This window comes from Poecilia formosa, unplaced genomic scaffold, assembly GCF_000485575.1.
Source record: "Poecilia formosa unplaced genomic scaffold, Poecilia_formosa-5.1.2 Scaffold26, whole genome shotgun sequence".
Classification (NCBI taxonomy): Eukaryota; Metazoa; Chordata; class Actinopteri; order Cyprinodontiformes; family Poeciliidae; genus Poecilia; species Poecilia formosa.
This window is the reverse complement of record NW_006799965.1, coordinates 2,950,842-2,975,779: the sequence shown is the minus strand read 5'-3', so window position 1 is coordinate 2,975,779 and position 24,938 is coordinate 2,950,842. Positions and strand designations below refer to the sequence as shown.

General features: G+C 36.8%; 1 protein-coding gene and 1 long non-coding RNA gene across 5 annotated transcripts in view; one reads left to right on the top strand and one right to left on the bottom strand.

Annotated features, from left to right (window-relative positions):
• Nucleotides 1-24,938, bottom strand: part of frmpd3 (FERM and PDZ domain containing 3) — a 99,842-nt gene that overhangs the window by 51,461 nt on the left and 23,443 nt on the right. The gene's annotated exons all lie outside the window — the stretch shown is intronic.
• Nucleotides 7,804-9,021, top strand: LOC103135620 (uncharacterized). Its single transcript, XR_475954.2, has 3 exons — nucleotides 7,804-8,109; nucleotides 8,297-8,359; nucleotides 8,702-9,021. It is a non-coding gene; the product is annotated as an uncharacterized LOC103135620 (long non-coding RNA).

Below are 24,938 nucleotides of genomic sequence, written 5' to 3'. Positions count from 1 at the left end.
ATATATGCACTGTATGTTAGGGCTGAGAAGGGAATTCAGTCAGATAGACTATGACAACCTTGACCTTGATTTTCTTTCAAATGGAGGCACTTGATCCTTCGATGCTGCTATCTACTCTGACCTCAGCAGGTTAAATATTACTGGTGGCCTACATTTCCTCACATCCATCTCCATTATGGTATCTATCATGGGTCATAGGTCTTTAAGCTGTTTTGTTTATTTACCATTCATTGGTCAGTTGAGGTCAAACACTGCTGAAGGAAATCAACCCACAGTGCTATTATTTGAAAACTGCTAAAGCCACCTCCAAGTAATGTGACCCATGCTTTCCCCACTTTTGGGAACACTAATCCTGATTATATTTCTTACTAATGCAAACCTAGATTTTGTTTTCTGTTACCCTTAAAGATTCAGTTGTGCTAATTGTTTGAAGGAAAGTTTTTTTTTACACCTTCTCTCAGGTCAGAATAGTTGCAGGAAAATGTTTCTTGAGGAATAGTTTTATATTTATTTGTACTTTCGTTTCCTAAAGTATGGTTTGGTGTTTGCTGCAGCACCTCAATAAGACTGTCTTGCAATGGAATCTGTGTTGCAGTGCTGCATTAATATTACAACATTGAGGGGGAAACAACTCACACTCAAGCTTTAGGATGCTCAATTTTGTGTTTAGATGTAATTTTAATTAAAATGGAAAGTAATTTAGTTAAACTTAGCTTTGAGGAAGTTTTAAAATCTCTTGCACAGTTGCTCAGCCTTTGCTTTTATGCGAAACTGATGATTTACCTGGGTGGCTAAGGGAGCTGTTGAGTGCAAGAAAACTGCAGAGACTAATTGGACTTATGTTTTTGAGTGCATGTATTCTCACACAAAATCATTGATCATGCTCCATCATGGTATCTGACCACACTTTCTAATTACAGACCAAGGGAAATACTTGGCATCACCAGAGGACGTGATTCAGAGTTCCACCAACTTAAAAGCAAACAATTACATTTCTGCCTCAAACAAAGTAGCTTTGCTTGTGGAACCAAACACAAGAGAGGAACTCTGCTAAACATTCAAAAACTCTCTGTAATAGTCAAGCCGAGCTCTGCTTCATGGAGCTGACCCTGGAGGATGTAAAATCTAATACACAAATTTGTTGCCTGAGAGCAGAAGACTAATAACCCTATTCAGCTTCAGTGGCTCTACTCATGCTTGTTGGTTCACATTTTATAAGGTGTAAGAAAGCAAAGCCCAACTTTTCTGCCACAAAGCATGATAAAATTTCTTTTTCCACAATTAACCAAACACACATCTGTTTGTGCCCTGAAGCAGATTGTTTTTGTTTGGTTTTGGTAAAATGCTTGTTGACTAATCAAATTCAAGGCCCCTTTAATGTCACACAGCTTTCAAACATATTTTGCTTCTAATTGGCTTACCTCCATTTGGCTATATGAAAATGTCTTTTTTTTAAATTATTTTCTTTTAGATTTTGTGGCACTAGTTCTGATCTTTATTGATGGTAATAATCGCACAGAGACATGGGGGGAGACCTGCAGCAAGGAGCGCAAGATCAGGAATTCAACAGCCATTGCGTATACCATTACAGCACGCACTTCCCCAGAAAATACATTTTTATGTCTTTATCATCAGAACTACAGCTTTAACCAAAGAATAAATGAATCCAGCCAAGTCACCAAGAGCAGCAAATTCATTGTAGTAGCAATAGATACTACAATGAATTTGGATACTATGAATACTATGGTCATTTGTCAAATTTGAGTGATATCCTTCTGAACTGGTTTGATAACCTGGTTTAAGTTTAAAGTGGAGAACCACCCAAAACCTAAAGTGATGCTAAGACACCACTGTCCTATCTGAAAGTGACCACTAGGGGCAGACAGAGGCAATGCTGTCCTCTTGAGTTAGTCTTTAAGCCAAAGAGACAAATGTAAAGGAGCCACGTGAGGATGCAGAAGGTTCCGTCTGTCTGCTGATACAGAAAACGTGTCAGATCCCAAAGGCGTTTTCCCTTCATGACCAGAACAGATGCTGATGTGAGTGTGAGTGGATTCTCCAGTGACCTTTAATCTTTTCCTAATTTCATACCAAACTCCCCTAAGTGATAAACTCTGAAATAGATCATCCAGAGCAATTTTCCTCCTGGCATCTGATAATCAAACAGATATTTTATATCTAAGTTGTAGACAAGAAATATTATCTCAGGCAACAAAAAAGTTGTGCATCTTAGATTTAGAAATGCTTGTCTGGTAGATCATTTATATAGCTCATCAATGTGATGTACTTTTTTGTTTTTAAAAGCTTCAGTAAACTGATTTCTCTTACGTATCCTTTAAATAAATACTAGCCATAAAAATAATAAGAAATCTGCTCTGCCTCCTTTTAGAGGAATTGTTAAGAACTCCATGCAAAGGTCAGCAATTCATCTTTGGATTAATTAATTTTATTGATAAGTGAAGAGACAGATGGGACTTTTTGCAACCAGTGAGACTGGTTGTGCTATGGATTTAAAAGTCCATTAAAGTAATTGATATTCACTACATATGTGAAGCTCATACATTTGTCTTGAGCAGGCAGACCATGGCTGTTCTCCTTATGGAGGCAACAAGCACAGCCTGTAGTTTGCACTCCTTTAGATAGATGACAATACCATGCACACTTAATACTGAGAAAAATATTTCTGCTTTCATTTTAAGCTTGGTTACACAAACATTATGTAGACAACCGGTCCTAATAAAGAGGGGAAACAAAAAAAAAAAAACAAAAAAAGAAGAAGTGTGTTGCAGCACATCCGGATATGTCTGAACATTTGCAGCTCTGGCATATTTAATTAACGGGCAGCATTTTGTACGCAACATCCATATATCAACACAACACCCACTGGCATGGCATCTGCAGAGTTTCTATGGTAACCACATGCAACGTCTCATTGCAGTCATTATTTGTAATTAGAGCTCACTAACCCCTTTGCGTAAACCTTGATTTTTAAGCAGAGAGGCAAAAATGAAGGAAGCCAGTCTCTTTGTTTAGTCTCCTGGGATTGGTAGAACAAACAATGAAGGCAGAAATTAAAAATATAGTTAACAACACAAGCATGAAAGCTTGAAGTATGAATCAGCAGTCCTCCTTGCCCATACTTATATTTAAATACAATTGACAATAATAATAATAATAATAATAAAAAATTCTTTGTCTTTGGAGCTCAAAAATAATTTGCTAGAGAGCAACTTGAACTGAAGACGTTTCCCTGATCAGCCTACAAACTTTAATATTCTCTTCATAGCAATACCTCACACTTGGCAGGAAATGAGAGGTTAGAAAGAATCCTCTCCCTTTGAAGTTAGCTTGTTAGAAGCAGGAAGCAATAGGCAATTGCAAGGATTTCTGATATTATGAAAAAACCAGGCTGGAAAGACTAGAAGTCCGTGCTATAATATTTCCACCGCTAAAGCTTTTGCAATGATGAGGACCAAAACCAGAGCACTAAGAGGACTGTAGGCAGCCTAAGCTCATTGCCAAGAAAAGTTAATACAGTAAAAACAGCTGGGTGAAAACAACCTAATGTAGGTTATTTTGGAAATCCAGTACTTGGACTGATCCATCTCTTGGCTAATTTAACATGGCAGGGTGTGGTTGCAGGACGGTTGAAGGTTTGAATGAGTAATAGATGAATTAAAGTGACTAAGGTTTAAAGCTAAGGCCTCTAAACAGTGGACTGAAAAGAATAATACATAAGCTGACTTATAATTTATGGGTTAATAATGAATCATTAAACAAGATTTTTTCTATACCCACTTAATGTTTGCATGATAGTTAACACTAATCTCCAATTGCGTTAACTATCATATTGTCGATATGGAAGATACTGTGGAAAGGTCACCAATCCATAACAGAGCATGAGGAGACATGCAAAACATAAAAATATGGACACACACAAGCCTGTCACAGCAACAAATTGTCCCAAAAGTTATTTGGATAAATAATGTTTTCAGGAAATTTTCAAAGAAAAAAGACAAAATAATGCAAGGACATATTCTCAAAGATCCCAAAATTGCATGTTGGCTTTCTTGTTAGTTTCCAGGATGAAAATCTCAGTCCAAATCTCAATTCAGACATTATGAAAAAAAAACAAAAAAACCCACAAAAGGCCAGTGCCATTGTTGGACCTGGGAAATCGTGAAAAATTAATGTAGATTACATGAACACCCACATACTCAGCAAGTGATGCTGTGTCTAAACACAGCCTGTTTTACCAGGACAAACCTCTCTGTCTTAAACAAGAAATATGTTTAAAATACATTTGGGAACAAAGCACAAAATCTAACTTGTTAACCTGACCTCCTTATTCCTCAGAAAGAAAATGAAGCACCTAAATTAATAACCAGAATCGCAACTTGCCTTGTTTCTCATAATAATGTTTTGCTCGAAATGTCTTTGAGTAGTTGGCACATTTACTTAATGCTCTTCCTCTGTGTCCATCAGTGTTCTTCATTCAGCTGTCATCCTCTGCATCTGCTTGCTAATGGAAGCTTTAAATAACTATTTAAAAAGAAGATGATGGTTAAACAATTCAGACGAATTTAACAAACCTCTTAGCCGTTTCATTTTGCGCATTAGAAGTGATCATCCAGCGGGGGAGGCTGAGGTAAGGTGTCAGCTAAAAGCTCGTAATGAAGCGCACAGTTTGTCAGGCAGGAAGATAAAGCCTGTAATTGCACAAGGTCCTGTTGTCAATATGCATCCTAATGCTTCCAGGGGCGCTATGGTAATAAGAGCAGGTGCTTTGGCTTTCTTCTCCTTCCAGATAGCACATGGCTTTGCCCTTCTTGACACATGAGAAGGATTCGGGGAAAAGTGTGGGGTTTTTTTGGGGGGTTTTTTTGAGTTTGGATATTCATAATAAACCAGGTGGAATATTCAGGCACAGTGGTATCTCAGTGGTCCAGCTGTTTTCAAGCTCAGATGCTTGCAGTTTAAGGCAATCCTACTGACTTGTCTTGTGTTTTTGCATCTTTGTAGAACTTCACATACAATCCATTTGCAGCAAGCTCTCTCTCTTTCTTTCTTTATATATATATATATATATATATATATATATATATATATATATATATATATATATATATAAATGTCTGAATGTTTTTAGTTTTTCTTGTGCTGCTACTGTATTATTTATACTACCAATAATAAATCATGACACATTTATGAAAACTGTGGCTTGATTTCATAGTAAAATGTCGGTGACATTTTCTCTAAAAATTAAATCATTTACACCTTGTAAATCATTGATAAGCAGTTTGGTAAATAAGGCAGCAATAAACTTGAATTTGTCACTGCATCTGTCGTTCTTTGTTAAAGTGTGCTTGCTAGTTCATTCAGCCATACTACACAAAGTGTCATCATGGTTGATATGAACAAAATCAACAATCACACTAACGTATTTGAACCTATGGAAGAAACACAACTTTGCTTTTCATGCTGCTGCATTTTGTAAGTGTTGGGTTTCTGTTAAATTCTTCAGTCACCACACTTTTTAGCTAATGGGTTTGAATCAGCAAAGAGCCTTCCACCACTGTATGTGTTTCGTAGCAGCTACTAAGTGTGTGCAACTAATTAAGAACTTAATCACAAAATAATTTTGAAATCCTTTCAACCAGGCTCTCTGCATGCCTTGGGCAGCAACTGGGCAAGTGAACTGATTCTACAAACATTAGTGAAAGAGTTGGTTACTCGTAGGACCTCACTACATTTTTGTAATGCGATACATTCAAAATTTCCCTCTGCTGAATAGCCTACAGTCAACTGGTAGTGGTGTTGTCACAGTTAGAGCAGCTGAAACACTCAACGACAAATTTAACAATGTCCAACTATTTTTCCTGCAAATATCCTCTACACGTGGAAACACTGAAACATCCTACATTTTACCAGGCAGTACCCATGACAACCTTAACAATCCAAGGTTCCTCTACATTAAACATCATCACTCCTGCAGATGCAATGTAAAAGTTCAGTTTTTAGGAACCCCTTTCTTTTTACATGAACATCAGCAAGGTCAAAAACATACTGTATGCTGAGTAGATGGCAAAGTGAAGAAAGTATACCAAAATGTCACAGTTGCTTTACAAAGGGCCATGCATATGTTTGTCTTCCAAAGGAAACCCATGACTATAAAGGACACTAAGACTTACCCTTAGATATCGTCTCTTATTATCTGCACTAGTACCTTTTAAAATAATATGTATGTGAGTTTAAGCCACAGGACAAGTTGCACAGACCATGAGAAGCTCATTATGAGCTTGCTTTGCAGCTTGATGTTTACACCCTAGGACAATTATACATGATTACCCAATGCATACAAAGGCAAAACAAAGCCTGAAGGAGATCAGTGAATGGGAAGGTGGGCAACTAATTAATACAGCCTTTACTGCTTTTTCACAGAAAGAAAGCGTGTCTGTGTCGCACATACTATGTGTGTGTGCATATGCGTGTGTGAGTGTGTGTGCTTGAGGGAGAGTCTGTTGAGATACTTATTGGTGGTTGCTGGATGGTTGCACATTTTAATTCCCTGCACATCTCACAGATAAGGCTGCCGTCTTGGGACTCCTGACACTTTCTTATCTTTGGAATTATTACCAATTACTGAGATAATTTCCACCCAGGTTTTGGCCCAACAATTCACCTGATCTTATTATTGGAACAATGTGAAGAATGCATAAAATTTTGGTTGGTCAAAATGGGTTTCGCAAGTACACACACAGAAAGGAAAAAGACACTGAAAACGTAGAAGCAGGGAAACAACTGAGAGCACCACGGGGTAATAACATGTGTAGGTAAAGAGGTGTATCCAACAATGACTTAGAGTTAGGAAGCACAAAGCTAAAATCAAGTAATTACATGCACAGCAAAAATATAAAAATCCAAAACAAACAAAAACAAAACCACACCCACACACAGCCTGATCCACTAAAATGTTTGTGTATAAAAAACAAAAAAAAAAAACATGTTCAAGCTTGATATCATACACAAACCTGATCTACAAACAACGCGCAAACTGAATTTTCAGTTTGCAAACAGAATTGCGAAAGTAAAATGAGGAGAATCGCAGGTGCAATAAATTTAGCGTGCCTGCCTTCATGAATATGCAAAACACATGCTGATCATCAGAAAGTGCAAAGTACTGGGGAGGAAGATAGGCAAAAGTAATGATCTCCCACTTGCAATGCAAATTATGAAACCAGATTGCTTGATTCTGTATTTGCATCTATATTTTTAAAAGTAGGTGTGAATTGGCATTCAAAGAAATATGAGTTTGCCAGTGACTGAAGTCATTGTTGTCAAATATTTCGGAACATTTAAAAAACATAAAATAAGTTGTACACTAATTTACATGAATTGTATTATTATTATTATTATTATTATTATTATTACACATCCAGTATAATGACTTTCTACTTCATTTTTCTTTAATGTCCACTCTGCTTTCTAACACTCTCCATCATGACAGCCAGTGACTCAAGCAAATCCCTCATTTAAATACGGTGGTCTGCACCACTGTTGCTCCTGTAATCAATTTCGCGGTGAATATTTGTAGATTGCGTGCAACGCACCCACTTACTGATGCGTGGATTCTATCCAGGTACTCCGATTTACTTCTGTAACCCACATAAAATGGGGATATCTCCTTGAGAAATAGAAGCTAAAGAAGCTAGGTAGTCTACCTAGCCAATAGGAAGTTTAGTTTCCAGTGCGTATCAACCAATCAGAATGCAAATTGCCGATGTAGGTGTCGCCCTTCTTCCCCGTGTCTGCAGCATTGTTTGTGTGTGCGGGAGAAATCCGACATGAGGAAGAAACTGCTAAGCTGTGCAGCGTGAGAGTCCGTGTTGTTTAAGACTGAAAAAATACTAGAAACGAACTCGAAACAAACCCTTTTGCAAATAGAATTACTGTTTATCATCCAACTTCTGAGCTGGAAGTAGTGAAGTGAGTAAACAGACTGAACTTCACTTTTTCTGCCGAGCATGTTTGAGCTACCTCGTTAGCCTCGTTAGCTCTAATTGGCTATTGGTTTCCTGGAAGTTCATCTCGTTCTCCGTTCAGCTGAAGGTAAAGACTAAAATATAGTATATGTTTACTTTATTCACGATGAAAGTTCATATTATTGAACTTCCTTCAATAATATGAAAGTTATTGATGAAAGTTCAATAAAATATAAAATTATTATTTTATATTCCATATAAAATAATATGAAAGTTATTGAAAGCACGAAAATATGCCTTGTTACATTATCTAGTGTCCCACGTGTCCGGACTGAGAGCCACCATATTGTTGTCCCAAATGTGTCGCGTTGAGATCGGTGAGCATATTCTGTGCCTTTTGTTTGGGTTTTTGTTCTGTTTATCACATTTTTGTTGAATAATAGCCTATATCTGAACTATGTAATTATTCAGATGTAAAATTTTACTGATTTTGGGTAAAATGTAATGTTTAATATTGTGTTTGAAAAATGATTTTGGAATTAACAAAAAAGTGAATTGATAATGCTGTGAAATACTGCATTGAGGTAAAAGAGAATTGTTTTATTGCAAATTTGAGCAATTTAATGACAAATTGATGCATACAGAAATTTGATTTATGGATTAAAGCTAGAACAGCTTAATAACAATTTTATATTTCTGCTGGTCCTGTCTTTTGACAGGTCAGGATTTTAGGTGGGTTCCTCCTGTGTTTTTGGTTCCCACCTGGACTTGGAGAAGGAACTGGATTCCTTCTTTTCCATTTGGAGTCCTGCTGCACCGTCCTCTGTGGTAGGCCTGTATCTCTCACATCTTCACACATAGTTGGTTATGCGTGAGACCACTGACAGACATTTTTCATTCCTTTTGTTTCATTCTGGAATTTTGGAGATTACCTTTTTGAGAAGTTTTTTTTTGGGACATTATAACAAACTGCTGTGTAGGAAATTCTCCTCATGTGAATGGTGTTGAGTCGAATCTGAATTGGAACTGAATTTGATTAATCTGTTTATCGCGGTTTAGAATTCAGATTACCAGGATGCACCCAAAATATTTAAAACTAAAAATTAGCACTTGACCAAGTATTACTAGTGTTTTATGCATTTTATTGTGTGTAATTTTATTTTGCTTTTAAATTCATCCAACTGCCTTTGTGTCTCATCTAAACACCCCACTGTGCTCCGATAGCCGAACCTATTGGCCAATTAATTTAAAATAGTACTCTTCACTACTGTGTTACACTCCCACAGTCCAAAATCTTCACTATTAGGTTAATTGGTCTGTCTAAATTCTCCTTCGGTGTGAATCTGTCTCTGTGTTGCCCTGCGATGGACTGGCAACCTGCCCAGGGTGTGCCCCGCCTCTCACCTGCTGACTGCTGGAGAAAGGCACCAGCCCCCCTTGCGACCCTTTAAGGATAAGTGTGTTAACGACTGGACGCCAACTTACTGCACATTATTTTTTTTTTCCTTCATGCTTCTTATTTGGAATCTCGTCAGGCCAATACTGTTTTCTTTGCAAGTTTAAGGCGTTCAGCTCACTTTAGCTGGTTTGATCCCCTCCCCTCATGCACGCAGTTTGTGATCCTTCAATAGGCTTAGTTTTTAGGTTTTGGATCCAGTTCTGTGATTAAAAAAAAAAAAAAATCTGCTGAAACAACTGAACTCCAAATCCTTTTAGAATCTGTGTAGACTGAAGAGTTGTGTAGCATGTCCCCAGTTTATGCGTATACAACTTTGTCTAAGTGAAGTAAAAATACAATTCTCTGAATAGTTCATTAATTATTCTGGTGGTTAGAAAAAATAGAAATAATGTTTGTAGTCCTAATTGACCCAAAACAGAAAAAAAACTTAGTTTCATTTAATATAAGGCTTTGAAAAAAAGTGGTTATTTGACATGAGCATGTGATAATAGAAATCATAAGAGTTTACTGAAACACAGGGTACGTGGGATTTGTCAAAAGGTGAGTAAGTCAATGCACAGGACATTCCTCACACTTTTTCCAACCCTGAGAACTGATGACAACCACTTCAACCATGTGACTGATATGAATGCATCAGTGGGTTCGGTGAAAAGGCGGAGTCTAAAGTGGCTACGTCATTTAAGTGGTAGGAAATTGTACATTTCAGGCTGTGTGTTTGTATGATTTCTAATGGTTTGTATTTCATTATTTCACATTTATGTGGCCAAAAGTCAACAATATGACAAACTCTGATCCCTGTGTATTTGACCTCATCCTGTTGGCAAATACTTTGCTCTGCGTTTAATAAGAATCTCCTCCCACACCACCTCATCATCACTTCTTTCCAGTTGATGCGCCTGCTGACTGTTAAAGTCTTCACTTGCAAAATAACACAAATTGAAGATAACGGTAACCAACTCAGATGCCTTTAACTCGTGACCAAAACGTGTGCTTTATCTTCCCGAGCTGCTATATGTTACATTTCATCATGACTTGGAAATCTTGTGCTTTTTTTTCTCTTTACCTCTGGATATTTGGCAGCTGGACAGAAGCTTCACTAACACCAAAAGGGCACAAAAAATACAGGGGAGAGGAAGTGTTGCACTGTCAGGCTGCTCTCCTCAGAGCTGCATTGAGTTCTTGGTTGAATAAAACAGATCAATAAACAGATGTAAGACAAGCCACTTTTATTATATTTACTGTTTTGTGGTGTTCTCCAGACTCCTGTCAGGGAAAGCAGGCAGTGTGAATGGATTTCTCAATTACATAAATTGCATAGGGATGGGCAGTAAACACTTTCTAATTACATTTTAATTTATTTTAAATTTACAAAAGAGGCTCCCATAGACAAAAGTTTGATCTTACTTTAAAAGATTATTTTATATTTCCTGTGAGAATTTGCCTGCTTTAAAAGAAAGTGCTGAAGATTTTACCTTCAGCCATCCGGGTTGAAATTTTCCTGTTTTCAAACACAGTGTGGTCCACTGACTGGAAAATTATTAAGCCAAATGAATAACAGTTTACAAAGAAAAACTCCAGCACTATGAAAATGGTCTTTTGGGGGGGGAGGGTCGTGTTTATAGACTCTATTGAGGTGCATGATTTCACTTTTTATTGCAATCCAGGGTTTCCCCCAGAAAACTTGCTAAGCCCGGTGGTCGGGGCGTCGAGGCGGTCCACCGGCGGTCCACCTTGTTTTTGTCTTAAAAGATATTAAGTTGAAAGGAAATGTAAAAGTATTGCTGTGTAATTATATGTTACGGGAAAAGATCTCCAGTGAAATGCTATTTAAATAAATCTGCTCTGCTAGTAAAATGCTAAGAGCAAAAGAGACGCTTGCAGCCCGGCTTTAAAAAAATAAAAAAATATTATTTTTATTTTCCTAGAAACGTAAACAAGCAACGCTTAGCCTGGCGGCGGGGTTAGTAAAGCATGGCGGGCCGCCAGGCTTATGATACTCTGGGGGAAACCCTGCAATCCTGTAAAAATCTGAATCAGTGGTGAATTTGCTTTTATGTAACTGTATTGATTAAGGTGGCAAGCTTTCATTTATTGCTTTGACAGATTTTTGTTTTCATGTCTGTCTTTCCTCTTGTCAATTGCAAAGAGAATCTGCAAATATTGTGGTGCATGTCCTTTACCAAGATACAATCATAACTTCCGTAGTTAAAGTCCAGATCTCTGCAAGTCCTTGTAGCATCACTGAGTGCCCCTCATGAAGGCAAGTGCAACATTAAATTACTTAAGTGCCCATTTAAATCTTCAGGAAAAGAAAGAAAAAGATTGCAAATGGATTTATTCAGACAGTCCTGTTCCCTTCATCAGAATGAAATCTGACATGAGGTGAAATGAACTGATTACATTGACTGCATATTTATTTTTTAATGCAGACTCAGTTTTTCATATATATATATATATAAATCTGGAAAAAAAAATATATATACCATGAATTAAATCTTTTGTGCACAGGAATATGGTTTACCTTATTCCTGAAGCACAGTGCAGTACTTGCACTGTGCTTTCAGTTTTTCCTGAGTTGTAACTCTAGTTCACAATTAGGGTGAAGTGTTACTGGGGCACTTAGGAGTCCTATTACTTCATCCAATAACTTATTTTGTACGTACGGCTCTGTAAGGTCATAGTTCAATAACAGCAGTTGCAGGGGGATTGTTTTCTTTTTTTTTCTTCTTTTTTTTGTATTGATTATTCTACTAAAAAGACTTTGCTTTACTCTTTAGGTTTTTTTTGTATCCACATGACATTGTTCTATTGCCATCTGTAAGGAAATCAGTCTGTGTATGGATTTAGCATGGACACATCCAATTTCCCTAAGTAATGCTGCTGTGTATTTTAAGATGGAGAGCATTGCAATGCATTGTACCTCTATAACTTGTACTTAAATGTACACCTCATGGTGTCTGTTACAGCCCACCCATCTATGCGCTGGAATCTGTCCTTTATTACGTGACTGTACCCGGGGCCCAGCATAAGGAGTTTACGTCAGCAGCCAGAACACCTGTGACTAACCACGTCTTTCACTGCACTCTTCCCTTTTTATCTTTTAATGTCAAACTGCTCCCAAAATACACCCACACACCACCACCGCTTACTCTGTGCAGAAAAAAGGACTATTATTCATGGTGTACTTTGCTGTGGCGTAACAACAAAGCAACAAAGGAGGCAGTGAAGTCAAGCAGTTTATGATTTGCATTTATAAGGGAAGGGAAAACAATTTAATAACAGTGTGCTTTGCTATTTACTGAACAAATGAACAACAAGGCAACTCATTAAGGCGGATATAATGTAAATATCCAAGTTATCTCAAAGTTTTGTTCCTCTTGCTATCAGTTTCTTAATTTGACAGCCTATTATTAGACTATTTTAAAGATAAAGCTACAATAACAACATTTATGTAACTGGTCGAGCTCGGTAAAACTTGGTCTGAAAAACTGGAATTGATTTCACAAGAATATCCATTTAAGATTAGCAGAGAACAGCGACATGAATTTACCAACACATCAAATTAAAACAAAACAAAACAAATACTGTTTTCTACAGTTTCCTGTAATCAGCAGCTGTTTGCTCATCATCACTTTTTGTAGTTCAAGCAACCATTTGCTGTTGTAATCACAATGGATTCAACCATTGCCCTTTCATGATTATAACGCATACATATTTTGCATAGGAAGGGTTTGACAACTGCAGACAATTATGAAATTTAGCCTCAAATCAGAAAAGGCCTGTGTGTTTTGATTTGAGTTAAAAGTAATTAGATTAAACATGAATTGAACGCGTTATTCAGAAGACTCGCTTCCTGAAGTAATGTCTGTGATTACGCCAGCTGACAGCTTTGCCTGGACCGGGGACAAGATAATCTTAGATCTGTGCCCCCCACCCACAAAATGCTGCAACTAGTTGGATATTTATCAATGTTTACAGTTTTAAGGCATGATTAATCTTCTCCCTTACTCTTCTCTTTCAGCTCCTCCTCCTTCTGTCTGCAACACTTTGTTTTTTTTTTAATAGTCTCACTCAAAACAGGTTCTAAATTACAATTGTGATTGAAAGCGGAAGGTGATAAGTGAAAATCTGAAAAAAATCAAATATATATGCATATATGTAAAATAAACACATATTGTTTACAGTATGTTTTAAAGCTCCTAGCTTATTATCAAACAGTGTAGGTGACTTGAAGAACTTAATTACATTTGAATTATGCATATAACTTTTTTTTAAATTATTTTTTGCTACATATGGGGTAGCAGCAAACAGGAGAGAGCGACCAAATGAGATTTTTGCCTGTATCCAAAATGCACATCATTCCTGCTGCCAAATACAGTGGTGGCTTCTTCATGCTTTTCTTCACTGGTGACATGGAAGCTGGACACTAGATGATGGGAAAATGGGTGAAGCTGAATACAGAAACAAGAAAAAAAGGTGTCAGATGCTGAAAAAAATCTAGAGATGGGTAGGAACTGAAGTTTGCTTTCATGGAGGACAACAACCAAAATCACTCAGTCAGAGCTACCATAAAAAGTTAAATTAAAGCACATTCGTATTGTCTGGTTCTACACAATGTCGGGTACAAGGGCACACAGGTAAACAATTCCTTTCAGAATTTTATTTGTAAAATGAAAACCATGAATAATTTTCCTTATATGCTAAATTATGTGTTGGTCTACAACAATCTCACTAAAACATGTTGAAGTTTATGTTTGCAATGGGCTAAAATATGCTAATGTCTTTGGAAAGGTGCGATAAAAACCGAAAAAACGACAAAGGCTGGTTTGAACTGCGTTAAAATTGGATCAAATTGGATTTGCTATTTTATTCAATGTGAATCTGTGCTGAACTCGAAAGCAGTGATGACAATTGAATGAAGTGACTTGGACTGAATTTCGTATAAACTGTCTAAAGATTACGTTTCTTTGTGATTTGGTGTTATATCAGTAAATTGAACTAAAAGATACAACTTGCAGTCTGGATGATTTATTACCAATACTTTGCATTCTGCCTGTTGCTGCTTTTGTTCTTATTCATTTGTAACATCTGTGAACAGCTGCAGTGGCTGTATTATTGAATCCTTCATGTTTGTATTGATCAATACACAGAAAACAAAACTAAATCATGTTTTTGTGACACTTTGCTGATATAGTGCGTACAAATATGTCAGTTGCTTGTAAAGATTAGAATAAAAGAAGAATAGCGTCTCAGTTCCTTGGTGCAGCTTCTGAATAAGATAAGCATTAAACTATTTCCTCCAACTCCTCTAGATATTTTTAAAAGATAAACTTTGCAATAAATTTGATCAGTTTTGCATCTCATTGTATTCTCTCGTGTCACTCAGTGCATGCTCTTTTCTTTGAATGAATGACAAAGAAAGCAGTGCAAAGCTTCACTCAATGGTCCTTCCATCTGTTCGGTGAAAGCTCTGTGAATTAAAATGAATCGCATCACATCTAAAATCAGGTGGCACAAATTTCACTAGAAACATGGGTCCTCTGATATACTAAAGCACTTTGGTGTCATCTTATGCGGCCAATTATAAGTCAGTAACATAAGCTAGAACTTAATGCTTTATGCTTCAAAGAGCACTCCATTGACCTCTTAAAAAGTCAGGTCTAAGGGAAAGTGGTAAAAAGCATTGCATCATAACAGGTTTGGCCCGATAGAGCGCTCGAGGCCATCTATTGCTCATCCAGAGAAAGCCATTACACAGAAAGGGTCACAGAAACACTGTCAGTGGACCTTTAACAATGTTGAGCACTGCAAGAAATCTGCAGAAAGGGAACTATTTTCTTGAAATAGATTTTTTTCTTATTTATGTATAAAAACGAAAGGACATAAGTGTGAAGCGGTACAAAATAAATTTTAAGATCAGCAATATTTCCTTTGTAATGTGCTATTTTATATCCTAACTCTTATAAACTGTGCAGTCGAAACCATTCATTTAATAAACACCAAACTTTTTATTTTTATTTTATTTTTTTTAGAATCATCAAACATTTAATCAAAACTAAAACATCTGATTGGTAATCAGGATTGCCAATATTATTCCTGGCTGCTAAATTCCAGGAATCATGACCGTATTCAGGAACCTTTTAGCAATGAAAGTTTTTATTGTTACTTTCAAAAATAATGGTTACAAAGTCAACAATTTCAGAAAGTCTAGTTGGTGAGGTTCTGATTTATTCACAACATTTGAGTTGAGTGGAGAGACACACCTGTTGATGTATTTTAAGGCGACACCTGAAGGACAGTGCCGTCTTGTGTGACAGCCTTAGAAAATCTATCAGGAAGTACAGACTACAAGTGTCCTTCCTCTGAAAAGTTCCAGATGCCTGAATATGCCATAATTATCAAACAATAATAGGCTGGTATAAATGCATAGGAAAGTCCCGTCATTATTCAGGATGAAGACTGGCCATTTGTCTTAGAGTTGGACGTGCCCTTATGCTAAATCTAAATGTATATGAAACAATCCCATAAAAAAGAAAAGTCAAGACTTTGTGAAGATGTTGGTGCTTAAGAGGGTGAAAATGACATGAACCGAAGGGCACCTCAGGAAAAAAAAAATTCTACTCCAAAATCGATATTAAAAATGTCATTTTACTAATGTGCCCTGGGTAAAAAACCAGCTTGATTTGTGTAGATATGTCTTGAGGTCTGATAAAAGTAGAATGTGTTTGGACATAATGAGTATTATAGAGAGTAAAAGGGGGAAACGTTCAGACCTGACATCATCCCAGCTGTTCATTGCAGAGATGTCAGCCTCAGGTTTTATGCATGTGTTGCTACAGGGGAGACTGGTGCATCTCACAAAACATATGGCATCATCGGTGCAAAACATTTTTGTGAAAATACTAACGCACATCCCTAGATATCAGCCGTGAAGTTCAAGCTTGAACACAATAGGGTCTTCTTAAAGGGTAATTATCCTTAGGAAGGACAATTATTTTCACGCCTCCAAATTACTTAGAAAGGCCAACAAAGCCAGTGCTTTGGTGTCGCCATCACAAAGCCCTGATTTAATTTGCATAGAAAATTTTTGAGCGGAGCCGAAACGCTCACAAGAACATTTTATGCTCTGAATTTTAAGAAAATGACTTAAAAAAAAAAATCTTGATTCAGCAAAGTGATCAAAATTAGGACAGCTTTACTCTGATTAAATGTAAGGGGGAGGAAAAATGTCTTGTGCCACAATATATGTAAATATATGGCTTCTAAGCATAAAGAACTTCAGAAAAATATTTTTTTTCTTACAACAGAGAGCATTTTTATGAAAAAGCAAAAAAAAGCAAAAAAAATATATATATATATATAGCCCATACCGGTGAGTAGATCTACAGAGAGATTTGTCTAAATGAAGTGCAATAGACTAACTGTCACAGCAGCATAATGAGAAGTTTCTGCTTTACATGTCAGGAAATTGTTCTCAATTCAACAAGATGATGTATCCTCTCTGATAGCTCTGAAGTGATCTTCACATGCTGACGCACAGATAGGACCTAATGACTCAAAGAGTGCTACTCTCCACCTAAAATGAAACTGTTCATGCTGAGAGAGGCAAACGGTAAAGGAGAAAAAAAAATAAAGACAAAGGTCTTTGTTTAAAGCTACAAGCACAACTTTCAAGCCTTGCTACGCTCTTTGTGTGGAGAACTAGGTTTAGACACTGAGGCAACATTATGTTGGTTTAATTGGAAGATTAGCTCCAATTGTTTGTTATTGACTGGCTGTTAACTTCCCCATTTTCACCTCATTAACTGATAAAACACAGCATTGCTGCACATAACGTTTTGTTGAAAAGCTGAAAGAATGTTCACTTAAGGTAAACAAATTCTTCTGAATGTGCTTTTGCTTACAAAATGCACTCAGAATATATATATTTTTCTCCTGCAGTAATGTGAGGAAACATGATATTTAATAATCTGTGATATTAGTTTGCCTGAATTCATGCTTTGTAGTTCTCTCTTAGCTCAGATGTGGAAATTAAAAAAAAAAAAACACTGCCTCTTCTGATTTTTACCTGCGTAGTTGAGCAAACCAGTGATCGTTCCTGCTTTCCCCCGAAGCTGATGGAGAATATGCAAAGCAGCTCAGGTTGCACTCTGCAGAAACCATAAATTTCCTGCGAACAACTGAGAGGAGCTCATAAGGGCTGTGATTAGGAAATGAAGTGCTGTTGTTGCAAAGCTGTGCATCACCACATCCCTTCTGCCTCCTCAGCATTCCCGACACGTGTCCCGTCAACGTCACGCTTTTACACATTCCCATAAAAACAGAGATCATCAAAGGCAGCTGCACTGAATCACTGAGGCTCAGCACTAATTTTAACAAACAGACACGGCAACGACTTTCACACTTATGTTTGTTGGTGTACCAGGCAGCTGAATGCAGCATAAGATTCTGCATCCCAGCGAACGCTGAAGGTTGAGGTGAACATTGATCAGTGGCAGCCGAGCAGGTCATCCCCTAACGCTGCATCAATACGTCAAAGTTGCCCTTTTCCTCGGCACAGTCCCAGTTGTGACTGCAGATTGCTTGGCTTTTAAAATGTACGACTACTGACAAAAAATATTGAGCTATAAAGAAAAAATTCAGAGAGGTGATAATTTAAGTGGAAACCTGAACCCTTAAAGTGAAGAGATCTATTGCACCATGTGGAGCATTTTGCTAAAACAGTTTAAATCCACTTGTTAGCTCAGGGAAAGGGTCACCATGAATCTATATTGACTTATTCTTAGTGGTTAGTGAAATCCTATAATAAAACACTTGAAGAATAGATGAAGGAGTGAATTCACGACCTGGCGTTCTCAAACAGCAAGCCTCGCACAAATGCACTGAATGAACACACAGGTTCTTGCCAGTATGTAAGAATTTCCTAAAATGCTTCAACTTCGAGTTGAAATCCTTACCTGGGCTTGTCATAAACTATGACAATATAAAAATTAATAAACTACTTAGAAGAAAATAAGAATAATAACCAATAAAATGATGCTGTGATATTACAGATTACTGTAAATAGGTATGATTAAGAAACAAAGTTTTCTTTTGAGGAATTGGGATTGATTGCTTTAACTCTGATAGGTAATGAACAGCTGTTGCTATGTGTTCAAATAAGCAGTACTTCATGAAAAACTGAAGGGAAAATAGCATGTTTTCAATAAAGTAGTTTTTTGTTCAGTTTTTTTTAATACCAGAACTAGAAATCAATAACCTTTTGAACAGCTGACAGACTATCAAGATGGTGCCTTAAACCAGATATAGACTCACAATTTGGTAATCCATCCATAAGCTTATTTTCAGACAGAATGCTGTAACTGAATATGCAAACAGACCCTTATTTAATTTTGGATCCAACGTTTCTTCAAAGATGCATTCTTTAACTCAGTGAGGAAAAGGATTTCACGCGCATGTGTCCAGGCTCTGGCGGCCACAGATAAAAGAAAAAACAGCAACACTGCTGCAATCCAGAGTTTTGTTGTGCTATGACGTCTCATGCATTTCCACTGTGACTCCTCTTTGCTGGGAGGTGTGCATGGGCATTCTGGTATTTAGAAATTTTCACCATTCCCTTGTCTTTTGTGCATAGCTTAATCCTTTTTGTTCCTCTCCTGGCTTGACCAAACTTAGAATCTCTAACATGACTTGAAAACTGATGTTTTCCACCCAATCTGACTAAATCTGAGCAACTTTCCATCCACTTTTACAATTATGTACTACTTTGTGTTAGTCTGTCTCATAACATCATAATAAAATACACTGAAGGTTGTGGTTATAATGTGAAAAAATGTTAAGCGTCTATCAGTACTTTTACTTTTAGGTCCTTTAGCCATGTAAAATTCATGCATGTTACATCATATTCTGGTAAAAGTACAGAAGCGTATATAATTGTAAGCTATATTTAGTTAAAATGTAAAAGTACTCCTTTTGCAGCCAACGTGACTGACGTTCTGTAATATATTACCTCATTAATATTGATGGAACAGTGCATAAGGAACAAATTTAACTGGTTTCCATGGGATTAGCTAGTATTGTGTGATAGATTCCAATAGGAGGGTTTGTCCCATTTAAAAAATGCATCACTTCTCTATGATGCATAAGGATTATTTAACAATTGACTGTTATCTGATGGCAGATCTTTTCCAGCTAATTTTAATGATTAATTTTTGGTTTGAGCTGAAATACTTGCCTAACAGTTGAAATAGTAGCCTCATATTACCATACATCGTCAATCACTGTCTGAAGGGATAATCACAGTATTTGTAAAGGGAAGAATGGCTTCGTTTGGGGGCATTCGGTACTTTCTCAGATAAATAGATTTTCTCTGCACAATGAGATTTTGTGTTCTCACTGCATTTATATCACAGCTTAGCCTTGCAGCCTCCTGTGAGAGCCCAAACCCGAGGCAGTTAGTCACATTAGAGCTGCCTCCTTCATGCATCACAATGTGGTGGACCTGTCAGCTGATGGCAGCGATGTTTTTTTTTTTCTTTTTCTTACACTCTCACCTTTCCCCTCCTCAAGTTATCAGAAAAAGAGCCCTCACTCAAAGAGGCCCTGAAGCTGCCAGTCGAAGAGTGATGGGTGTTGAACACAGTGTGTTTGTGCGTGGGTGTGTGAATGCTTCTCCTTTTTTTTAATCCTGTGTTGCTTCTGCCGCATTTCGGCCTTGATGAAGTCACATCCTTGCTCCTGTCGCATGCTCAAGTCCTCCTTTCCAAGCGGCTTGAGATGATTTAGGTAAGACAGTGGAGATTAAATGCAGATTTGCAGTTTCTTCCTTTTCAAAAACAGCCTTCGCTCAAGCAGCTGCGATATCTCCCCACTTCTTCATCTTAGCCGGCTTCAAACTTTGAGTAGATGGTGAATCCTCGAAGATTCCCGGGTTCAAACAGCTTTCACAGAGGCTGCAAAAATAGAAGCCGTCACAAATTCATTAATCATTTAGCTGTGCATGACTCCCAATCAGCTGGGTCCTGACTGTAACTGTGCAGTAAGTATTCCCCAGGTTCAAGCAGGACTGGGAGCATAATCGCAGGAGGCAGCTTTGTCCTCACAGCCACGTTCGATGCTTTGATTGTTATCTGAAAAGAAACATCTGTTGAAGCCACAAGTTTTATGTCATAAGAGACTCCAGCTTTTGGCTCAGTGAAAAATCTACTAAGCGCTTGTACTCACACAGGCACTCGCACAAGCAGATAACAAATACGGATCAGAAACCAGCTGAAGCAGGAACACAGGGACCGCGTGTCAGTTTCTCCTTGATCCTGAGACAATCTGCAACCTGAGGAGCCGCTTCAAAGAAATCATGTGACGTTCTCAGAAATTCAGAGTTCCTCTCTGGGCGGATGCTATCCTTTTAGTCTTTTCATGAATCATAAATTATCAAAATGTTGTAGGATTTTCTTTTCTAAGAGCTATGGAATAAAGAAAAATATACCCAAGTGCTTTCTTTGAAAGCATTAGGGCACTAGAGGCAGGAGAGACAGGAAGACTTTTTAGTACACGTCTTATTAATGCTTGAAAAATAAAGCCTCCAGTCACTAGGTGGCAGCAGTACTCAAAATAATCAAAATGCATTTTGTTTAATCCAGTTGAAAAAGTAGCACACTGGTGTGCAGTACTGGGAATTTTGGTATCAATCCAGTACCAAACAACCACAGGGCAATTATCACAGATACCAATTTTCATACCAATACCAAAAAGTGTGTTTTTAATTAACCAACTAGAATATTAAACAATGTAGCAGAAAACAAAACGGTTCCCCTTTTACCTCCCACTATACACAATGTTTATGAAATAAATCAGCAACTGTAATCTGAATGTAACCTAAAGAAGAACACAATCTTTTCTTCAAAAGCCATATTAATATTTGGAAGCACTGCAAAGGTATGAAATCCTGCTCTCAAATTGAAAATATAAGCTCTCGATATTTGGCATTTTAATTCCTGTATGTGCTGACATGAACTCTGAGCAAATTGAAGTAATTTGCTTGACATATGGGAGAGAAACTGAAAACAAAAGCATTGACCTCACCATGTTGGTATTGGTCCAATACCAGTGCTCACCTTGTTATTGATAGAATTGATATTTAGCTCAATAAGCCCAGCCCTACTAGAAGAGTTTATGACAGTCAAAAACAAACAAACAAACAAACAAAAACATTGGGGGATTGCTAGGTTTAAAGTTGACAAAAGACCAATAAACACAACAAAGCCTATATAACCTTCCAGTTTACTGTGAATGTAAAATGTTATGCCCTTTTCATCTCTTCTAGCAAACTAAAGTAGGGGCAATGTTTGCACAAAGCTCTGCACAAAAATGGTAAAAAGTATATATACCTTTTTGAAAAGGAAATATAACAATGTTTGCAGTTTCAAAAGGTTTTACAATTAAGTGTGAAAATGCACATCTCAGTGAATTATTTGCCTTTTGTTCTCCTCCTAGAATCACACACACTGAGCAGTCTTAATTAAATATTACTGAGTTAATGACCTGAATTTGAACACTGTTTTGAGACTTAAACCACAAAATTAGCTCCAGCAGCTTAAAATTTAAGTTGTCTCGTTTTATCCATCAGCTCTGATAACTAGGTGATGCTTTTGCCAGAAGTTTATATGGATAAGCAATTGAACATTATTAAGTTCTCAATAATATTTTAATTCAGTGAGCATATGAAAAAAATAAGTTCCCTAGGAGGGGAATAACGTAAACTAATTGAGGATAATTAAGAAAGACTGATATAGATCAACGCTAAAAACACTACTTTGTTGCTATTTCTTAATAAATGGAGCATATATAATTTTTAGATTTTATTACAATATTTTACAATTATTATTTTTGTTTTTCCTTGATGGCAGCACATGAGAAATCATGTTGGTTACTTTGTCACTTTTTATTTGTCTATTTGTTCATTATTGCATTTTGTTTGTTTTTTTCTTGTTGCTGAAATGTGCTATACAAATAACTTTGTATTATTTAGATTTGCAAAGCCAGCAAATCTCTGTCAGACGGGAAAGCCTGCAGGAATGTATGCAAGTGCAGCATGTGATATACATCAAGGCTCCTGGGCTTCTGCAGGAGACCGAGCTGATTTATTATGTGCCAGACTGATGAGCCTGTGAGCCACACAGTTATTGGCCACACTTGGCATGAGGGAGAAGGATTACAGCTTTTAGCTGGGAGAAGCACCTTTGCCCAGTGAGACGTTTGGCAAAAGGCAGGCTGGCCACATGTTCGGTTCCAGCCTCAAATTGGCAAATAGGTTTATGAAGCTTTAGACCACTTTAGACCCCAGCGTCGTTTCACATCACACCGTAAAAAGATTGCGGACCAAACTAGATAGTTGTCACAGAAATTATTCAAAATTTAATCAAGCATAGTAGTTTTTAATTCAATATTTAAAAATGGGGGAGTTATTAAAAAAGAAAAAGAAAAAAATGCTTCCTTGTGTAAAGAATATTTCTTACCTAAACATTTGAACAAGTTGTTTTGTTCCATGCACAGTCATGTCTTCTCTTCATCATGCGCCAGTTGTTTGGATGGATTGCATTAATGAAGTTTGGAAACTATCAGAAGGGCTTAGAAAGATTCGGTAGTGAATGAATAATAACATTTATATCCAGCTTTAGCTAGTTAAACAATGTTGCAAAATTGAAACCAAGTTGTGCTTCTTAATGCTGAGGTAATAATTGACAATAACCAACATAATTATCTTCGTAATGTTCTGAATACCAATCTGTCAGAATGCAGACTTTATGTTTTCATTAAGGTTGCATGCTTTAATAAGTTTTGTTAACATTAATATGTAAGATGAAAATCCCAGATGAAATTGCCTTAATATATATATATATATATCTAGAATTTAACAAACACAATTAAATGCATATTTAAAAGTGTATAAATTTCACTTGTTAGGCATTATTTTACCTTACAGACTCATGTAATTTCTAAAAATAAATATTGACTGAAACCTGTTACACTAAAATATAAGAAAATAATTGCACCACTTTGGTGGTGCATGCTGTTAAAGTTACACTATTGTTTAAAAACAGATTGACAGAAAACTAGTTAGACTACAGATTGGAATCACCCAGATCCAGCAAGACACTTAAACCTTAAATTCATTATGACCTTCCTCCATTGTCGATTTGTTTCTCATCATTGCTGTTAAGACATTGTGAAAATTGAACCAATCTAAAAATAAAAAATGCAAATGCCAGCAGACCAGATGGACACTCAGCTCAGCTATATTTGGAGCACTGTAGTAGCTGCCCTCACAAATGCAAATTTTCTAATTCTGTGTTTCCTCTGTGTTCAACTTCGGCTTGAATGGTCTGTAAATGTGCAACTTAAAAGAAAAGCAGTCAGGCTCAAATTCAGCACACCAAGGCAACATTAAACATTTTCCTACAGATCCAGATTTTATTTTGTTATGGATTGTAGCTTCTGATAAGCATTCAGTTTAGCTGAGTCAGATTGATTCATTTGAAAGTGCTTTGCACCTGTTTATGTTATGCATAACATATAAAAACACATAATGCTTTGATCTAAAGAAACTCACAGCTAGAAGACAATGTTCTAGCTGTGAGTTTCTTTAGATCAAAGCATTATGTGTTTTTTTTTAAACTTGGGGCTAGTTTGGTTTGGGTAGTTTATTTCCCCTGATAGATGAAATCATCATTTGAAATCTGCTTGTTGTATTCAGTTTGGTTGCCTTTGTCTGATTTTAAAAGTTGCTTGTGTGATGGTGTGAAACATTTTCTTATGATAAAACAAAACAAATCTGTAGGGGACCAAACAAATAAGATTAAACTACACTTTTTTTCAATGTGGGATCATTAAACGACAAAGCAACTTTAGCAAATTTCAAAAGTAAAACCGATTTCATAGGTTTAACTATATTTTCTGTAATCCAGTCAAGGTCAAAATTATACAGACAGGCTCAAATATTAGATGCATAAACACTTGGTTAATTGACTCTTAAAGAGTTGCACTGCACACATTCTTTTGCAATCATTTGATCACTCTTCTTAGAAGACTGAGAAGAGTTGATTTAAATTGGATGGTTTCCTGTCAAACACTTGACTGTTAAACATGGTCCACAAATCTTCAATATGGCTCTGGTTCAGCTATTTTAAATTTTGAGTTTTGTTTGAGATCATTGTTCTGTTGGAGCACCCGACTATAGCCAAATGCCAACCCACACTCGGAGAAACTCAGATCGATTGGGCTGTTCAAAAAACACTGTAAACTCAAGGTTCAAGAGTGGCATCAACTAGAAACTCAAACACCAGCATCACAGTGCACTGTCACGTGTGGCTTGCATTAGCATTGATTTTGAGAGAGATCGCTAGTAAACCAACCCATTTAAATGAGCTCTTCCATTTCTGCTAAAAAAAAAAAAAGTAAATATCCTGGTTGATCCCAAAATCTTGTTAGTGGTTAAAAAA